Below are 20,857 nucleotides of genomic sequence, written 5' to 3'. Positions count from 1 at the left end.
CTTATTTACAATGACGACCTACAACGGCCAAAAATGGACGATGCTGGGCCAATAGTGCGCCGCCCTATAGTCCCAATCATGAACTGTAACTCAGTAAAATCTTTGAAATTGTTGCATGTTGAGTTTATATATTTGTACAGTGTATTTGATTTGTCTAGCCAAAACACTAGACCTGATGCATGTTAAATAAAGAATACAATTCACCAATTTACACACAATTAAAAACATTCAATATAATTTTGGTAAACAACTCCAGCATATATTTGGCCTTGTGTTTTAGGTTATTTTCCTTTTGAAAGGTGAATTTGTATCCCAGTATATGTTGGAAAGCAGACTGAACCAGATTTTCCTCTAGGATTTTGCCTGTGCTTAGCTCTATTCGGTTTATTTTTATATAAAAAAGTGAGTCCTTGCTGATGACAAGCATACCCATAACATGATGCAGCCACAACCATGCTTGAAAATATGAAGAGTGGTACTCCGTGATGTGTTGTGTTGGATTTTTCCCAAACATAACGCTTTGTGTTAAGGACATTTCTTTTTTCAGTTTTACTTTAGTGCCTTATTGCAAACAGGATGCATGCTTTGGAATATTTTTTATTTTGTACAGGCTTCCTTCTTTTCACTCTGTCAATTAGGTTAGTATTGTGGAGAAACTACAATGTTGTTAATCCATCCTCTGTTTCTCCTATCAAAGCCATTCAACTCTGTAACTGTTTTAAAGTCACCATTGGCCTCATGGTGAAATCCCGGAGCGGTTTCCTTCCTCTCCGGCAATGGAGTTAGGAAGGATGCCTGTATCTTTGTAGTGACTTGGTGTACTGATACACCATCCAAAGTGTAATTAATAACTTCACCATACTCAAAGGGATATTCAACGTATGTGTTTTACCCATGCACCAATAGGGGCCCTTCTTTGAAAGGCATTGGAAAACCTCCCTGATCTTTGTGGTAGACTCTGTGTTTGAAATTCACTACTCGACTGAGAAACCTTACAGATCATTTTTATGGACATTTCTAGTCCTGAACTTATTTAGGCCTACCATAAGAAAGGGGTTGAATACTTATTGACTAAAGACATTTCAGCTTTTAATTTTTAATTAATTTGTAAACTTTTCAAAAAACATAATTCCACTTGAGAAGATTGCCATCCTCCTGCATCTCACAACTACCTTCTGGACCCATGGGTTAAGGCAAACTCTTTCATATTCAGGATGAAGTGTCATGCACTCCACCCCTCCTGCCACTTGACAGCCACTTTCCATAACCTGTAATACATTATATATATGGAAGGGACTTCATCACCCACTGGAGGCTTGAAGACAGAACCTTACCCAGAGAGCTGTGCATGTCAGCGTGGTTAGACAGCCAAATCCTTAGATTTGACCAAACAGACAGCCATTCTAGTTCTGGTTAGACAGCTAAAGTTGTACTGTTAATTGTATTTGCTAGGTAAGAGTAGGCATACTGTCTTTATAAGCACATCAATATATTTACAGCATTAAATGTTTTGTCTTTGTAGCACCAATAGACTCATCAATCTTTTTGTTGATAAATGTATGCATCTACACTCAAGCTGGGTGACGTTTGTGCAATGTCCACATGTAGCCTACACCTGTTGTAGGGATATTAGTACACTGAACAAAAAAAGAAAACGCAATATGCAACAATTTCAAAGATTTTACTGAGTAACAGTTCATATAAGAAAATCAGTCAATTGAAATAAATTCATTAGGCCCTAATCTATTGATTTCACATGACTGGGCATGGGTGAAGCCATGGGTGGGCCTTGGAGGGCATAGACCACCCACTTGGCAGCCAGACCCATCCACTGTGTAGCCAGGCCCAGTCAAATCAGAATGAGTTTTTCATAAAACAAACTGTAGTAAAGCCCACAAAAGGGCTTTACTACAGAGAGAAATACCCCCCCAAGACAATCCTGCAGGTGAAGCCGCCAGATGTGGATGTCAAGGGCTGGCGTGGTTATACATGGTTGTTTGACAAAACTGCACATGTTAGAGTTGCCTTTTATTGTCCCCAGCACAAGGTGCACCTGTGTAATAACCATGCTGTCTAATCAGCTTCTTGATATGCCACAGCTGTCAGGTGGATGGATTATCTTGGCAAAGGAGAAATGCTCACTAACAGGGATGTAAACAAATATGTGAACTACATTTTAGAGAAATAAGCTTTTTGTGCATATGAAACATTTCTGATATGTTTTATTTCAACTCGTGAAACAAGGGACCAACACTTTACATGTTACGTTCATATTTTTGTACAATATACAGTGGCTTGCGAAAGTACTCACCCCCTTCTGAATTTTTGCTATTTTATTGCCTTACAACCTGGAATTAAAATAGATTTTTGGGGGGGTTGTATCATTTGATTTACACAACATGCCTACCACTTTGAAGATGCAAAATATTTTTTATTGTGAAGCAAACAAGAAATAAGACACAAAAAAAAACTTCAGCGTGCATAACTATTCACCTCCCCAAAGTCAATACTTTGTAGAGCCACCTTCTGCAGCAATTACAGCTACAAGTCTCTTGAGGTATGTCTCTATAAGCTTGGCACATCTAGCCATTGGGATTTTTGCCCATTCTTCAAGACAAAATTGCACAAGCTCCTTCAAGTTGGATGGCTTCCGCTGGTGTACAGCAATCTTTAAGTCATACCACAGATTCTTTATTGGATTGAGTTCTGGGCTTTGACTAGGCCATTCCAAGACATGTAAATGGTTCCCCTTAAACCACTCGAGTATTGCTTTAGCAGTATACTTAGGGTCATTGTCCTGCTGGAAGGTGAACCTCCATCCCAGTCTCAAATCTCTGGAAGACTGAAACAGGTTTCCCTCATGAATTTCCCTGTATTTAGCACCATCCATCATTCCTTCAATTCTTACTAGTTTCCCAGTCCCTGCCGATGAAAAACTTCCCCACAGCATGATGCTGCCACCATCATGCTTCACTGTGGGGATGGTTGTCTCGGGGTGATGAGAAGTGTTGGGTTTGCGCCAGACATAGCGTTTTCCTTGAAGACCAAAAAGCTACATTTTTGTCACAAATTTCTAGGAGTGGTGGTAGGAGTCAGGCGCAGAGAGCAAAGCTAAGGAAAAAATGAATTTATTTTTCCCGGTACAGAAAACGGTCAACGCCAACACAACAGGCGCGTGAACAAAATGACCAACCCAGAAACAACGGGCACACAGTCCGGAAAGATAAATTACGGCGAATAGCCAGCACATCCAAAACAAGCACACTGACAGAAAATAATCCCGCACAAACCTGGGCGGGCTAAGCAGGTTTAAATAAACACAAATCAAGACACTCAATAAGGAACAGGTGCAACCAATTAGACATTACAAACAGAAAAGGAAAAAGGGATTAGCGGCGGCTAGTAGGCCGGCGACAACGACCGCCGAGCACCGCCCGAGCAGGCAGGGGAGCCACCTTCGGTGGGATTCGTGACAATTTTAGTCTCATCTGACCAGAGTACCTTCTTCCATATGTTTGGGGAGTCTCCCACATGCCTTTTGGCGAACACCAAACGTGTTTGCTTATTCTTTTCTTTAAGCAATGGCTTTTTTTCTGGCCACTCTTCCGTAAAGCCCAGCTCTGTGGAGTGGACGGCTTAAAGTGGCCCTATGGACAGATTCTCTGATCTCTGCTGTGGAGCTTTGCAGTTCCTTCAGGGTTGTCTTTGGTCTCTTTGATGCCTCTCTGATTAATACCCTCCTTGCCTAGTCCATGAGTTTTGGTGGGCAGCCCTCTCTTGGCAGGTTTGTTATGTTGCCATATTCTTTCCATTTTTTAATAATGGATTTAATGGTGCTCCGTGGGATGTTCAACGTTTCTGATATTTTTTTATAACCCAAGCCTGATATGTACTTCTCCGCAACTTTGTCCCTGACCTGTTTGGAGAGCTCCTTGGTCTTCATGGTGCCACTTGCTTGGTGGTGCGCCTTGCTTAGTGGTGTTGCAGACTCTGGGGCCTTTCAGAACTGGTGTATATATACTGAGATCATGTGACAGATCATTTGACAGATTGCAGACAGGTGGACTTTATTTAACAAATTGTGACTTCTGAAGGCAATTGGTTGCACCAGATCAGATCTTATTTAGGGGCTTCATAGCAAAGTGGGTGAATACATATGCACACACCACTTTTCTGTTTAGTTCTTTTTTTTTTTTTTTTAACAAGTAATTTTTTTCATTTCACTTCACCAATTTTGACTATTTCGTGTATGTCCATTACATGAAATCCAAATAAAAATCCATTTAAACTACAGGTTGTAATGCAACAAAATAGGGAAAATTCCAAGGGGGATAAAGTTCTGGGATTTGTCCCCTGGGAAAGATCGAACAGCGGACATATGGAGAGAGGAGCCGAAACAGAATATTGTGTTGTAGGACAGCTGAGCTGACTCAAGAGCGGGCATTCAACTCGCAGTTGATACCGTTTCCACAGTAACATGACATGACGTGATGAAACGTTGAAACTAAGTTGCAAGCTACTTTCGTAGCAAGGTGTTGTTGAACAAGTTTCTTATGAAACACATTCCAGACACTGGAATCTTGCTATCTTGACATAACTGATATGACAGAGAAATATCAGCTCGATAGGATAGCCAACTGCAGCTATCATCAAGTTATGCTAGCTTGCTGTTGTCAGCTTGGCTAAGTACAAGGTCAGTGCAGGAATCATCAAGAAAATGATGAGCACACTTCAATGGAGCGTTTTGACTGATGTCACGTCTATGCTAATATGGCAAAACATTTCCTACCTAGCAAACCAACAACTGTAACAATGTATTTGAGAGACAAGGAGCTCATTGTGCAAATGTATTTATGTTTTTAAATAAACATTGGAGACGAAATGTAGTTTATATGTTGTCAACAATCTAAGTTAACCCTGTCTGTTTGCCAGATAGTTGCGCACACGTCAATTTTGTTGCTAAACAGTCAATCAATCTAAAGAACTGAATTAGCTGACCATCCTGAGATGGCAAGTCAATCAGGAGGGGAGAAAGTCATCAACTTCAAAACTTTGTTCTCTCCATAGCAAAACTAGCTTAGCTTACCTCACTGTACTCATTTCTGGCCTTGTTTGTCGTGATTGAATGGCAAAGACAAACCCAAGAAACACCAACATCAAACCACACCCCCAAGACAATTGTAGTTTGCCTTCAGTCATAGCCGCTAGCATTTCTTAATGATCATTGATGAAAAATAAGGCCAAATCAGGAAGTGCAGTCGACCCCTTTAACATTATAAATGATCATTTGTGGTGGTCTTTGTCTCATAGGGAGGGTAAAAGCAACATTGTGAGGAAGTTCACTGACCCATATTGAGTCACAGAGAGAAAACAGTGAGGAGAAAGAAGTCATGGGTCTGTTACTCTGTTACACAATATACACTCCTCCCATCCATTTCTCTTCCTCTATCTATGGGCAGGCAGAGGATACAGTAGTAGATTCAGGGCAGGCATCCACACTGCTGAACTTTCCAATGCACAAAATCTGCCAAACAGGGTCATTCAGAAGAGAACATTAGTTGTGCTGAGCCAGGATGAGGATACGGAGAAAAGCTATCTGTTTGGGACAAAAGATTAAAACAACATCCCAGGTTTCTAGTTGTATGTTGGACAGAATTTGAATCGTCTTGAAACAGGGCCATATCTTGACTTTATAAACACAGCAGGGTTGTGTGTTAAGCAGAGGCGAGTGAAACCCAACATCAAGAGGTCATCATTCAACTTACAAGCAGAGTTAGTCAAACGTTTGGCTTCAATATGGGAATTCCACACTGATGGTTTGATGTCTTTGGCGTGCCTATAGTTATGAGGTTTACAAACAATTAAGGTCACAACTGGCAAACTTCAGGTCAGACACAACAAACCATACTAGTGCAGACAAAACAAACAACACACACAGAAATTCCACAACTTTCCGCACCACATAAGAATATCCATGACAGCGCCACGCCTGGCTGGGGATAAGTAATATAAAAATACATGTAATCTGATCTGGCAAAACCACAACAACTAATCAAAAAGGCAGCCAGATCCACTAAAGCACTGACACGTTTTTACAAACCACAAACTCCCACTACACTCACCATGAGGACGGTCTTGGCGGAGGAGTTTGAGTGGCGCAGGCTGTGATAGGCCAGCAGGCCCAGGAGGCTGTAGAAGGCCAGGGTGGCCAGGTTCCTCAGGTCAGAGGGCTCTCCACCAGAGGAATGGTCCCCATTGTCCAGTCACAGCACAGCTCTGATGGGTTGAGAAGGAGCCAGGTGTTCACTGGCAACAGGTAGTTGAAAGTCAGTTGCCTGGCCAAAGTGGGGTTGAGAGAGAGAGAGAGAGAGAGAGAGAGAGAGAGAGAGAGAGAGAGAGAGAGAGAGAGAGAGGATATTTGACAAGTTTGGTTAATAAAACTTGGATAGTAAATGGAAGAGAGCGAAAGAGGGGAAGAGAGAAAGAGGGTGAGTGGACAATTAATAAAACATTGGGTTATCAAACATGGAGAAAGAGGAGGTGATAGAGAAAGACAAATGGCAGGTGAATAGAAATGAGAGTTCCTGCCTGGAAAGGGAGTAGAGTGAAACAGGCACAAAGAGGGTGAGTGGAGGCATACGCTTGACTAGACCAGGAGGGTGTGGACAAGAGGAGTAACTGAGAAGATATCCTTTTTTTATCCTGAGAACCAATTTGTGCCAATTTAGCACTCAAGAAACATCCTTGCACAAATACTGTATGCTACTGTCATCTTTGTGGAGCCTCCACTACCTCCTGTTTATCCTTTTCCCTTATAACTTTGTGAATGGACTGGCATTCATGACTCACATTCTTCGGAAGCCATGAGCGTTATAGGGTGTGTCACAAATGGCTCCCTATTCCCAATGTAGTGCACTACTTTTCACCAGGGCCCATAGGGTGCCATTTGTGCCATTTGTGATGGGGCCTTAGTGTCCATGGCTCTGAGGAGCACCATTCAGACGTAATCTGTAAGGGTTAAACCAATTACTGCTAGCTCCCACACATAAATATAGTGATTATCCAAATATGCACCATTGTTATGTCTGGGAACTGGTTATTTTTCTGATAACACTAATTATGCGATACAATCTGGAGACTGCCAGTGGATTAATTGATGAAGAATTTTAATATAAACTAATCTTTAGGAATGTTATCTGCATGATGCCATCAGGTTGTTTATGTCTGTGATTGGAGATTAATAAAAAATGTAATGTTAAAATCTTCCCGAGCTCTTCTGACTCCCTGACCTTGTTTAGGTTAACACCTGGAACCCAAAACAATATTTCACATTCTATTGGGGAATTATAGAATATGATCATGGACTTAATTTCTAGTCCTGGATTTCCAAAATATGTCTGCAACATATCCATCAATGCGGGTTCTATTTCCCAATACTTTTAACAACCGCTGCGCCTCCCTACAAATACCCCAGTCACAGGGCCACAGTGACTGCCTCTCAAGAACCTCTCAAGCTGTGAAATACAAGACATATTTCACTGCATAGATGACCAATTAGATAGGATAGGTCCCCAACCCCATACCTGGTTTAATGTACACTGGACGGCTGTAACCTTTACATTATGCAAGACATGTTTCATGTACAGTCGACCACTGACATAGGGTAAGGTCCAATCCCCACGCATATTAACATTAAATACTGCAAGGATACAATTTATGTCTCTGCATTTGAAGTTTGAAGATAATTGACATCAGGTTATTGTTAGCTTAGTGCAATTGCTTGGAGTTTCCAGGTACAGTAGCTAGCTCCTCTCAAATACAGGGAAATAGACCTAACTACTCAAAAGCTGGGTGGTTAGCACTTCGTACTCAGTATCCTTTTAAAATACACTGGACAGTTGTAAATCGCTTGTAACCAATACATGGGAAAAGTGAAAACCAGGCCAGGCCTGTTCTATGGTAATGGTGTTCTGGAATGGGGTCCTGGTAACTTTTCCAGATGTGGAGAACAATGTTTTAGCTAATGTCGTCACATTGGCGCCATGACATAGGAATGTTTTCCACCACCACAAAGCAGAGCTCAAACCTGTTAGGTCTGGTGTAATTAATATAATCACCAAAAAGATGCGGGTGAAATTATGTTCACACTGCAATGCAATTTATTTTGTTTTTAAAACAAATTGCGCAATCAAATGATGGATAATAGATCTGATATAAATGAGTTTATGTCCTCTAGCCATGTGTGAATTATGCCTTTGTTCGTGTTCCATTTCCACTTGATTTGTGGCTGTTGGTTTCACCACTTTGAAGCTGTGATCCGAAGAGCCTGTATGTCTGCTTCAATGCTATCACGGGAACTGCAACAACAGCCCTTCAAACCCCAAAGAAAACATTTCGCTGCCTTGAAAATGCAGGTCCAATATGTATTTGGTTTCTCAATCGGTCTTGTAAACGAGATCTGTTTCTCACTGTATCTAGGCCTACACTTTTAAGGTCGAACAATGTTCATTGATTGGGTAACAGACAATGTACTGTTCCAAGTGGCAGGGCTATCATGAGCAGAACAGACAATCTAGATTTCCCGGGTCATGGCTTCAATAGAAAAAATGATTTTATGTTGCCACGGAAACACATCCACGGCTCCACCTACCTGGTAAAGACGGGAAGCTGTGATTGGATGACCTGTACCCTGATGATGACCAGCAGCAAGGTGCTGATGATGAGGATTACGAGCTTGAGGAGTGTCTGCAGGACGACGTAGGGGAAACCATCTTTACCCCTCAGCACCTGGAGGAGGGTGTCCAGCAGCATGGGTAGTGTGAACTGAGAAAGAGGAGAGGGAGGGGGGAGAGAGGAGAGAAAGAGAGAGAGAAATAATTAACTGACTGATCTGTAAAATGGGAATCATGATGGGGTGAGGCCAGTTTTGTGTACTTTAGCTTTCATTCCAGTCTAGTTGACCTCCAGTTGAGAAACACTGATCATTTACAGTGCATTCAGAAAGTATTCAGACCCCTTGACTTTTTCCACATTTTGATACGTTACAGCCTTATTCTCAAATGGATTAGATAGTTTTTGTTCCTATCAATCTACACACAACACCCCATTACGACAAAGCAAAAACAGGATTTTAGAAATACTGAAATATCACATTTACATAAGTAATCATACCCTTTACTCAGTACTTTGTTGAAGCACCTTTGACAGCAATTACAGCCTCTAATCTTCTTGGGTATGGCGCTACAAGCTTGGCACACCTGTATTTGGGGAGTTTCTCACATTATTCTCTGCAGATCCTCTCAAGCTCTGTCAGGTTGGATGAGGGAGCGTCGCAGCACAGGTATTTTAAGGTCTCTCCAGAGTTGTTAGATCGGGTTCTAGTCCGGGCTCTGGCTGGACCACTCAAGGACATTCAGAGACTTGTCCCAAAGCCACTCCTGCGTTGTCTTGGCTGTGTGCTTAGGGTCATTGTCCTGTTGGAAGGTGAACCTTCGCCCAAGTCTGGGGTCCTGAGCTCTCTGGAGCAGGTTTTCATCAAGGATCTCTCTCTGTACTTTGCTCCGTTCAGCTTTCAGCATGACGCTGCCACCACCATGCTTCACTGTAGGGATGGTGCCAGGTTTTCGCCACACGTGACGCTTGGCATTCAGGCCAAATATTTCAATCCTGGTTTCATCAGACCAGAGAATATTGTTTCTCATGATCAGAGTCCTTCAGGTGCCTTTTTGGTCACCTCCCTGACCAAGGCCCTTCTCCCCAGATTGCTCAGTTTGGCCGGGCAGCCAGCTCTAGGAAGAGTCTTGGTGGTTCCAAACTCCTTCTATTTAAGAATGATGGAGGCCACTGTGTTCTTGGGGACCTTCAATGCTGCAGACATTTTTTGGGACCCTTTCCCAGATCTGTGCCTCGACACAACCCTGTGTCGGAGGTCTACGGACAATTCTTTCGAACTCATGGCTTGGTTTTTGCTCTGACATGCACTGTTGGATCTTATATAGACAGGTGTGTGCCTTTCCAAATCATGTCCAATCAATTGAATTTACAACAGGTGGACTCCAATCAAGTTGTAGAAACATCTCAAGGATGATCAATGAAAACAGGACGCACCTGAGCTCAATTTTGAGTCTCATAGCAAAGGGTCAGAATAATTATGTAAAGAAGTTATCCATTTAGTTTTTTTATACATTTGTAAAAAATAAAAATAAAACTGTTTTGCTGTGTCAATCAATTGTGTGTAGATTGATGAAGAAAAACATTAATTTAATTAATTTCAGAATAAGGCTGTAACGTAACAAAATGTGGAAAAGGTCATGGGTCTGAATACTTTCCGAATGCACTGTATACCCAGATGAATCAAGAATCTTTAATATTTAGGACACTTTATCAAAATGAAGGCCTCTGGCTTTGGCTCTCTGACGATTTTGTGTCATGTAACTAATTTGTCTATTTTTAAACTAGGGGAAAGATAGCCGACAAAACAGCTGCTCACCATCATTCCATCTCAAGTACCCCTTTTGTGGTAAAAATGGGAGCTAGCCAGTTCAACAACAAAAAATGGTCTCATAACTCAAATCTATTACTGGGGTTTTGTCAGGGAGGGCGTGACCGTGCAGTGTGTTGGTTGGAGCAACAGCATGTTGCAGTGTGGAGTGAGGTTACCGGCGCTGGCCTGCGGTGTCTTACCCCTTGTGAAACAAACACCTCATGGACACAGCAGATGCCAATGACTGTGATCCCCTGCTCTTTGCATAATGTGGCTGCAGCCACCAAAACCACGGTCACAGCAATGGGCATCCACACTAGAGAGAAAGTCAAAAAAGGAGAAACAAAGAATGGGATGTTGCCAGAGGTCATAGTCATACGCACAATCATATCCTAATAAAACTTAGGTGCTGTGTTAATGAGTACCCACGAACAGGACAGAAAGACCCGGTATACAGTCTGCAGGACATTCTGTCCTTTTCATGTGGCCAGAACCTCCACTCAAGAACAAAACTAAAGAGCCTTGGAAACCATTCTAAATCGGTCAGTTGGATTTATAGTGGACTTTATAGTGAAATTAGCCACAGTGTGTTCATCTAAAGGCCCCTGGAATTAATCCCCATCAAAACCCATCAAAATATTAAGTATTAAATGGTTGAGATGATACTCTAGGTCAGGGGGAGACAACCCTGTTCCTGGAAAGTAGCAGGTACTGCAGGATTTTGTTCCAACTAGGCACCACACCTGACAAACTGAGCTCATTGATCAGTTCAGTGTGCCTAAATTCAACACACCTGGTCTTCCTGCTCTGTTAAATCAAAAACATGGAGTGCCGCAGGAGCAGGTTTGCCTACCTTTGCTCTAGGTCGAGGCCCTCAGGAGCCGCACGAAGGGAAGGTTGTTTCACACATTCATCTGGTAACCATACATACCAGTTACAAGATTCAGAGTGGAAAAGGCACTTCGAAGTGAATGTACTAAATGAAACATATACAGTTGAAGTCGGAAGTTTACATAAACTGAGTTTAAATGTATTTGACTGAGGTGTTTCACAATTCCTGACATTTAATCCTACAAAAAATTCCCTGTCTTTGGTCAGTTAGGATCAACACTTTATTTTAAGAATGTGAAATGTCAGAATAATAGTAGAGAATGCCATTATTTCAGCTTTTATTTATTTCGTCACATTCCCAGTGGTTCAGAAGTTTACATACACTCAATTAGTATTTGGTAGCATTGCCTTTAAATTGTTTAACTTGGGTCTAACGTTTCGGGTAGCCTTCCACAAGCTTCCCACAATAAATTGGGTGAATTTTGGCCCATTCCTCCTGACAGAGCTGGTGTAACGGAGTCAGGTTTGTAGGCCTCCTTGTTCGCACACGCTTCTCAGTTCTGCCCCCAAAAATTCTATGGGATTGAGGTCAGGGCTTTGTGACGGCCACTCCAATACCTTGACTTTGTTGTCCTTAAGCCATTTTGCCACAGCTTTGGAAGTATGCTTGGGGTCATTGTCCATTTGGAAGACCCATTTGCGACCAAGCTTTAACTTCCTGACTGATGTCTTGAGATGTTGCTTCAATCTATCCACATAATTTTACTTCCTCATGATGCCATCTATTTTGTGAAGTGCACCAGTCCCTCCTGCAGCAAAGCACCCCCACAACATGATGCTGCCACTCCCGTGCTTCACGGTTGGGATGGTGTTCTTCGGCTTGCAAGCCTCCCCCTTTTTCCTCCAAACATAACGATGGTCATTAAGGCCAAACAGTTATATTTTTGTTTCATCAGACCAGAGAACATTTCTCCAAAAAGTATGATCTTTGTCCCCATGTGCAGTTGCAAACCACCGTCTGGCATTTTTATGGCGGTTTTGGAGCAGTGGCTTCTTTCTTGCTGAGCGGCCTTTCAGGTTATGTCGATATAGGACTCGTTTTACTGTGGATATAGATACTTTTGAACCTGTATCATTTCTGGAATTTTCCAAGCTGTTTAAAGGCACAGTCAACTTAGTGTAAACTTCTGACCCACTGGAATTGTGATACAGTGAATTATAAGTGAAATAATCTGTCTGTAAACAATTGTTGGAAAAATTACTTGTCATGCACAAAGTAGATGTCCTAACCGACTTGCCAAAACTATAGTTTGTTAACAATAAATTTGTGGAGTGGTTGAAAAACGAGTTTTAATGACTACAACCTAAGTGTATGTAAACTTCCGACTTCAAATGTATTGCATTATTTGATGGCCGGTTATGCACCTATATGAACCTGTCAAAACCCACAAACCCTACTACATGGCAAAACATTTCATTACACCATAAACATACTGTTGACATGTAGGCTATGTTGTATAAATATATTTTTTTAATTGACCATATTTAATGATCATTGCAATTGCGCACACATTGATGTCGGACATGCACCTACCCAAATGCTCTGTTTCTGATGACTGGGATGAATGCAGGAGCAGATTTCAGGAGCAGGACAAGACACCCTCTTTTTGACTGATAAGGCCATGTATGTGACAGGCCTACCTGACTTATATAACTATGATGGTCATAATGCTTCTTGACAGTGTCTTAAAGTGTATCTTCGTAGTCCAAGTAACACAGGACGCCCATAACACTTCATGACAGTGTCATAAAGCATATTTTCTACAAGTTATTTAAAATATGATGAAAAAAACATGACTGTAAAGAATTCATTACAACAACAAGAAGAAAGATTTAAGAAACACACTTTCAAACGAAAGGAAACTTGTCAGGGGGAGAATTTTTTTTTTGAATAATTGTGGGTTGAAACTTATGTAGGTGTCATAACCAGCCATAAAATAACACAATATATGTCAAATAGGTGTAAATATATGGGTCATGACAGGTTATGTCAGCTGTAACGTTTTATGACAATGCGTGTCAAGTAAAGTGTTACCCAATATTACTAAATTTGCCCAAGTTTGTCATAAGACACGAACAGAATGCATCAGTGATTCGTATTTCCTGCTACTTTCTGAGGAAACAACAAGAATGCCCGTCTGTGTGTGTGCGTGGGTCTAACACCTTGTCTAGCCGTTAGCAATGTTGCTAATGAAAACAGTTTTCTGGTAGAAGGCAAGGCTTTCCCAAATACCTTCTCAATTAAATGTTAACTACAAAGTAGCCTATGCTTATCTGTTTTAATAAAATACATTATTTGAAGGACAAACATTAGTGGCAATTCATATCTTGCAGTAAAACTGTAAGACCTTAATCCAGAAAAGACCGGTTAAATCTTAAAAAGGGTTTAATGTTCTATTACTTCCCCTAATAGTCCTGATCATAAAGACCTAGACAATATTCAAAACTACTAACAATACACTGAATTCATACATTTTCAGTAATTCAAATTGTAAAGTCATGTCACAATACCACAACAAAAAAAAATCTAATCTGGGAGGTAAACTCGATAAAGTATTCAATAATTTTGCTGTCTGTTTCAGACGTAATCAAGGCAGTAGATGTACCAGAGGCCACCAAAACAGAGCTAATTTGGCAAAAGCCCCCCGAACAGCTACTTTTTCTATTTGGCTGGCTACTCTATGTACTTGTGGAAAACACTGGTAATTACTTACATTTTCATTCCTTGCATGCAAATTCACTTGACAGATTGACTGTTTGACATACACTTCTGCAATTATTTGCATTTATTATGTTCCAGACTGTTTGAAGAGCCAAGGGACACAACAGACACAATGAGAGCTTGATGGAAGGTAAAACCTAAGAACTAGTTTGTCTGGTATAAGAATAACAACATCTAGGTCATCTAGGTAAAGTCCCCCCTTATCTCCGCTCACTGGTCACCATAGCAGCACCCACCTGTAGCACGCGCTCCAGCAGGTATATCTCTCTGGTCACCCCCAAAGCCAATTCCTCCTTTGGCCGTCTCTCCTTCCAGTTCTCTGCTGCCAATGACTGGAACGAACTACAAAAATCTCTGAAACTGGAGACACTTATCTCCCTCACTAGCATTAGGCACCAGCTGTCAGAGCAGCTCACAGATCACTGCACCTGTACATAGCCCATCTATAATTTAGCCCAAACAACTACCTCTTCCCCTACTGTATTTATTTACGTAAGATTTTGCGCTACACGTGCAACACAGCATTCCTAACCTAGCCCACAATGTCTGCTGTGTGGATCGAGCAGTCAACAAGTCGAGCAGTCATTTGAAAGAGTAAGGACATTTCAGCAAGACAAATCAAAGGCAAAATCCATTAATGCCAAGATAATGGAATTCATTGCCCTTGACAATCAACCGTTCTCTGTTGTGGGTGATGTTGGCTTTCGCCAACTGGTCGAGCACCAGCACACTTTTACGTTTAATTTTTTTAACTATTTTTTCAGATGTTGCCCTACCGGAGTTACACAGTAATAGCGTCACTGTTATTAGCTTAACGACTGACATTTGGACCAGCGATATCTCCCCATGAGCATGCTGAGTCTGACAGCACAGTGGGTCATCGAGGATTTCGTACTGAGGAAAGTTGTATTGCATGCTCATGAATATGCTGGTTGTCATACCGCTGCTGCCAATTCAATGGCATTTGAGAACGTTTGAAACTTGGAAACATGAACACACTAGCTAGCGCCATTCGAACAAATGACTTGAGAAATAAGCTCGTCAGCAGACGTGATACCCCCCGTCATGGCACTGAAACGCCTGCTCAACAAAACTGGCAGGGATGTAAACAAATGTGCACAAAATTTGAAATAAGGTTCATGCATATGGAACATTTTGTGCGTATGGAACATTTCTGGGATTTTTTTTTCAGCTCATGAAACATGGGACAAACACTTTACATATTGCGTTTACATTTTTGTTCAGTGTAGTATTTTTATTCTAATTCCTAATTCTAACACCACTCAAATCAAAATCAAATCAAATTTATTTATATAGCCCTTCGTACATCAGCTGATATCTCAAAGTGCTGTACAGAAACCCAGCCTAAAACCCCAAACAGCAAGCAATGCATGTGAAAGAAGCACGGTGGCTAGGAAAAACTCCCTAGGAAAAACTCCCTAGAAAGGCCAAAAACCTAGGAAGAAACCTAGAGAGGAACCAGGCTATGAGGGGTGGCCAGTCCTCTTCTGGCTGTGCAGGGTGGATATTATAACAGAACATGGTCAAGATGTTAAAATGTTCATAAATGACCAGCATGGTCAAATAATAATAATCATAGTAGTTGTCGAGGGTGCAACAAGCACGTCCGGTGAACAGGTCAGGGTTCCATAGCCGCAGGCAGAACAGTTGAAACTGGAGCAGCATCACGGCCAGGTGGACTGGGGACAGCAAGGAGTCATCATACCAGGTAGTACTGAGGCATGGTCCTAGGGCTCAGGTCCTCCGAGAGAAAGAGAGAAAGAGAGAATTAGAGAGAGCATATTCAAATTCACACAGGACACCGGATAAGACAAGAGAAATACTCCAGATGTAACAGACTGACCCTAGCCCCCCGACACATAAACTACTGCAGCATAAATACTGGAGGCTGAGACAGGAGGGATCAGAAGACACTGTGGCCCCATCCGATGATACCCCCGGACAGGGCCAAACAGGCAGGATTTAACCCCACCCACTTTGCCAAAGCACAGCCCCCACACCACTAGAGGGATGTCTCCAACCACCAACTTACCGTCCTAAGACAAGGCCGAGTATAGCCCACAACGATCTCTGCCATGGCACAACCCAAGGGGGGGCGCCAACCCAGACAGGAAGACCACGTCAGTGACTCAACCCACTCAAGTGACGCACCCCTCCCATGGACGGCATGGAAGAACACCAGTAAGCCAGTGACTCAGCCCCTGTAATAGGGTTAGAGGCAGAGAATCCCAGTGGAAAGAGTGGAACCGGCAAGGCAGAGACAGCAAGGGTTATTCGTTGCTCCAGCCTTTCCGTTCACCTTCACACTCCTGGGCCAGACTATACTTAATCATAGGACCTACTGAAGAGATAAGTCTTCAGTAAAGACTTAAAGGTTGAGACTGAGTCTGCGTCTCTCACATTGGTAGGCAGACCATTCCATAAAAATTGAGCTCTATAGGATAAAGCCCTACCTCCAGCCGTTTGCTTAGAAATTCTAGGGACAATTAGGAGGCCTGCGTCTTGTGACCGTAGCGTACGTGTAGGTATGTACGGCAGGACCAAATCGGAAAGATAGGTAGGAGCAAGCCCATGTATTGCTTTGTAGGTTAGCAGTAAAACCTTGAAATCAGCCCTTGCCTTAACGGGAAGCCAGTGTAGGGAGGCTAGCACTGGAGTAATATGATCAAATTTTTTGGTTCTAGTCAGGATTCTAGCAGCCGTATTTAGCACTAACTGAAGTTTGTTTAGTGCTTTAGCCGGAAAGTAGAGCATTGCAGTAGTCCAGCCTAGAAGTAACAAAAGCATGGATTAATTTTTCTGCGTCATTTTTGGACAGAACGTTTCTGATTTTTGCAATGTTACGTAGATGGGAAAAAGCTGTCCTTGAAACAGTCTTGATATGTTCTTCAAAAGAGAGATCAGGGTCCTTCACAGTTTTATTTGAGACGACTGTACAACCATCCAGATTAATTGTCAGATTCAACAGAAGATCTCTATGTTTCTTGGGACCTAGAACAAGCATCTCTGTTTTGTCCGAGTTTAAAAGTAGAAAGTTTGCAGCCATCCACTTCTTTATGTCTGAAACACAGGCTTCTAGCGAGGGCAATTTTGGGGCTTCACCATGTTTCATTGAAATGTACAGCTGTGTGTCGTCCGCATAGCAGTGAAATTTAACATTATGTTTTCGAATGACATCCCCAAGAGGTAAAATATATAGTGAAAACAATAGTGGTCCTAAAACGGAACCTTGAGGAACACCGAAATTTACAATTGATTTGTCAGAGGACAAACCATTCACAGAGACAAACTGATATCTTTCCGACAGATAAGATCTAAACCAGGCCAGAACTTGTCCATGTAGACCAATTTGGGTTTCCAATCTCTCCAAAAGAATGTGGTGATCGATGGTATCAAAAGCGGCACTAAGATCTAGGAGCACGAGGACAGATGCAGAGCCTCGGTCTGACGTCATTAACCTCTATGGGCTAGGTGGAAAAGCAAAACATTAGATTATGTTAACCTTTCTGGGCTAGGCGGGACGAATTCGTCCCACCTACGTAACAGCCAGTTGAATCCTGTGGCGCGATTTTCAAAACCTTTGAAATGCTATTACTTCAATTTCTCAAACATATGACTATTTTACAGCTATTTAAAGACAAGACTCTCGTTAATCTAACCACACTGTCCGATTTCAAAAATGCTTTACAACGAAAGCAAAACATTAGATTATGTCAGCAGAGTACCAAGCCAGAAATAATCAGACACCCATTTTTCAAGCTAGCATATAATGTCACAAAAACCCAGAAGACAGCTAAATGCAGCACTAACCTTTGATGATCTTCATCAGATGACAACCCTAGGACATTATGTTATACAATACATGCATGTTTTGTTCAATCAAGTTCATATTTATATCAAAAACCAGCTTTTTACATTAGCATGTGACGTTCAGAACTAGCATACCCCCCGCAAACTTCCGGGGAATTTGCTAACATTTTACTAAATTACTCACGATAAACGTTCACAAAAAGCATAACAATTATTTTAAGAATTATAGATACAGACCTCCTCTATGCACTCGATATGTCCGATTTTAAAATAGCTTTTTGGTGAAAGCACATTTTGCAATATTCTAAGTACATAGCCCAGGCATCACGGGCTCGTTATTTAGACACCCGGCAAGTTTAGCACTCACCATAATCATATTTACTATTATAAAAGTTTGATTACCTTTTGTTGTCTTCGTCAGAATGCACTCCCATGACGTCTACTTCAATAACAAATGTTGGTTTGGTCCAAAATAATCCATCGTTATATCCGAATAGCGGCGTTTTGTTCGTGCGTTCCAGACACTATCCGAAATGGTAAAGAAGTGTCGCGCGCATGGCGCAATTCGTGACAATAAAATTCTAAATATTCCATTACCGTACTTCGAAGCATGTCAACCGCTGTTTAAAATCAATTTTTACGCCATTTTTCTCGTAGAAAAGCGATAATATTCCAACAGGGAATCTCCTTTTCGGCAAACAGAGGAAAAAATCACAAAGGCGGGGGCGGTCGGGTCACGCGCATAAGCCCAGAGTCCCTTGATCGGCCACTTGAGAAAGGCGATAATGTGTTTCAGCCTGGGGCTGGAATGACGACATTCTGTTTTTTCCCGGGCTCTGAGAGCCTATGGAAGACGTGGGAAGTGTCACGTTAGAGCAAAGATCCTTAGTAAAAGATAGAGATGGAAAAGAAGTTCAAGAAATGGTCAGACAGGCCACTTCCTGTAAAGGAATCTCTCAGGTTTTGACCTGCCATTTGAGTTCTGTTATACTCACAGACACCATTCAAACAGTTTTAGAAACTTTAGGGTGTTTTCTATCCATATGTAATAAGTATATGCATATTCTAGTTACTGGGTAGGAGTGGTAACCAGATTAAATCGGGTATGTTTTTTATCCAGCCGTGTCAATACTGCCCCCTAGCCCTAACAGGTTAAAAGGTCATTTACCACCTTCACAAGTGCAGTCTCAGTGCTATGATGGGGTCTAAAACCAGACTGAAGCGTTTCGTATACATTGTTTGTCTTCAGGAAGGCAGTGAGTTGCTGTGCAACAGCTTTTTCAATTTTTTTTGAGAGGAATGGAAGATTCGATATAGGCCGATAGTTTTTTATATTTTCTGGATCAAGATTCGGCTTTTTCAAGAGAGGCTTTATTACTGCCACTTTTAGTGAGCTTGGTACACATCCGGTGGATAGAGAACCGTTTATTATGTTCAACATAGGAGGGCCAAGCACAGGAAGCAGCTCTTTCAGTAGTTATTTTGGAATAGGGTCCAGTATGCAGCTTGAGGGTTTGGAGGCCATGATTATTTTCATCATTGTGTCAAGAGATATAGTACTAAAACACTTTAGTATCTCCCTTGATCCTAGGTCCTGGCAGAGTTGTGTAGACTCAGGACAATGGAGCTTTGGAGGAATACCCAGATTTAAAGAGGAGTCTGTAATTTGCTTTCTAATGATCATGATCTTTTCCTCAAAGAAGTTCATAAATGTATTACTGCTGAAGTGAAAGCCATCCTCCATTTGCGAAGGCTGCTTTTTAGTTAGCTTTGCGACAGTATCAAAAAGACATTTTGGATTGTTCTTATTTTCCTCAATTAAGTTGGAAAAATAGGATGATCAAGCAGCAGTGAGGGCTCTTCGATACTGCACGGTACTGTCTTTCCAAGCTAGTCGGAAGACTTCCAGTTTGGTGTGGCGCCATTTCCGTTCCAAATCTTTTCAGTCTCCTGAGGGGGAAAAGGTTTTGTCGTGCCCTCTTCACAACTGTCTTGGTATGTTTAGACCATGATAGTTCGTTGGTGATGTGGACACCAAGGAACTTCAAACTCTTGACCCGCTCCACTACCGCTCCGTTAATGTCAATGGGGGCCTGTTTGCCCGCCTTTTCCTGTAGTCCATGATCAGCTCCTTTGTGTTGCTCACATTGAGGGAGAGGTTGTTGTCCTGGCACCACACTTCCAGATATCTGACCTCCTCCCTATAGACCGTCTCATCATTGTCGGTGATCAGGCCTACCACTGTTGTGTCGTCAGCAAACTCAATGATGGTGTTAGAGTCGTGTTGGCCACGCAGTCGTGGGTGAACAGGGAATACAGGAGGGGACTAAATACACACCCCTGAGGGGCCCCAGTGTTAAGGATCAGCGTGGCAGACGTGTTGTTGCCTACCCTTACCAACTGGGGGCGGCCCGTCAGGAAGTCCAGGATCCAGTTGCAGAGGGAGATGTTTAGTCCAAGAGTCCTTAGCTTAGTGATGAGCTTCGTGGGCACTATGGTGTTGAACGCTGAGCTGTAGTCAATGAACAGCATTCTCACATAGGTGTTCCTTTCGTCCAGGTGAGAAAGGGCAGTGTGGAGTGTGATTGAGATTGCGTCATCTCTGGATCTGTTGGGGCGGTATGCGAATTGGAGTACGTCTAGGGTGTCCGGAAGGATGCTGTTGATGTGAGCCATGACCAGCCTTTCAAAGCACTTCATGGCTACCGACGTGAGTGCCACGGGGCGGTAATCATTTAGGCAGGTTACCTTTACTTCATTGGGCACAGGGACTATGGTGGTCTGCTTGAAACATGTAGGTATTACAGACTCGGTCAGGGACAGGTTGAAAATGTCAGTGAAGACACTTGACAGTTGGTCCGCGCATTCTTTTGAGTACAAGTCCTGGTAGTCCATCTGGCCCAGCGGCTTTGTGAATGTTGACCTGTTTG

General features: G+C 42.2%; 1 long non-coding RNA gene across 1 annotated transcript in view; it reads right to left on the bottom strand.

Annotated features, from left to right (window-relative positions):
* Positions 1-20,857, bottom strand: part of LOC106573112 (protein O-mannosyl-transferase TMTC3) — a 71,803-nt gene that overhangs the window by 38,756 nt on the left and 12,190 nt on the right. Inside the window, exons 4-6 of the long non-coding RNA XR_006759660.2 lie at positions 10,684-10,799; positions 8,649-8,823; positions 6,123-6,372 (exon numbers count right to left, since the gene is read on the bottom strand). This is a non-coding gene — a long non-coding RNA (protein O-mannosyl-transferase TMTC3). The remainder of the gene's footprint in view (positions 1-6,122; positions 6,373-8,648; positions 8,824-10,683; positions 10,800-20,857) is intronic.

This window comes from Salmo salar, chromosome 16, assembly GCF_965601325.2.
Source record: "Salmo salar chromosome 16, fSalSal1, whole genome shotgun sequence".
Classification (NCBI taxonomy): Eukaryota; Metazoa; Chordata; class Actinopteri; order Salmoniformes; family Salmonidae; genus Salmo; species Salmo salar.
This window is presented reverse-complemented; position numbering and strand designations above follow the sequence as displayed.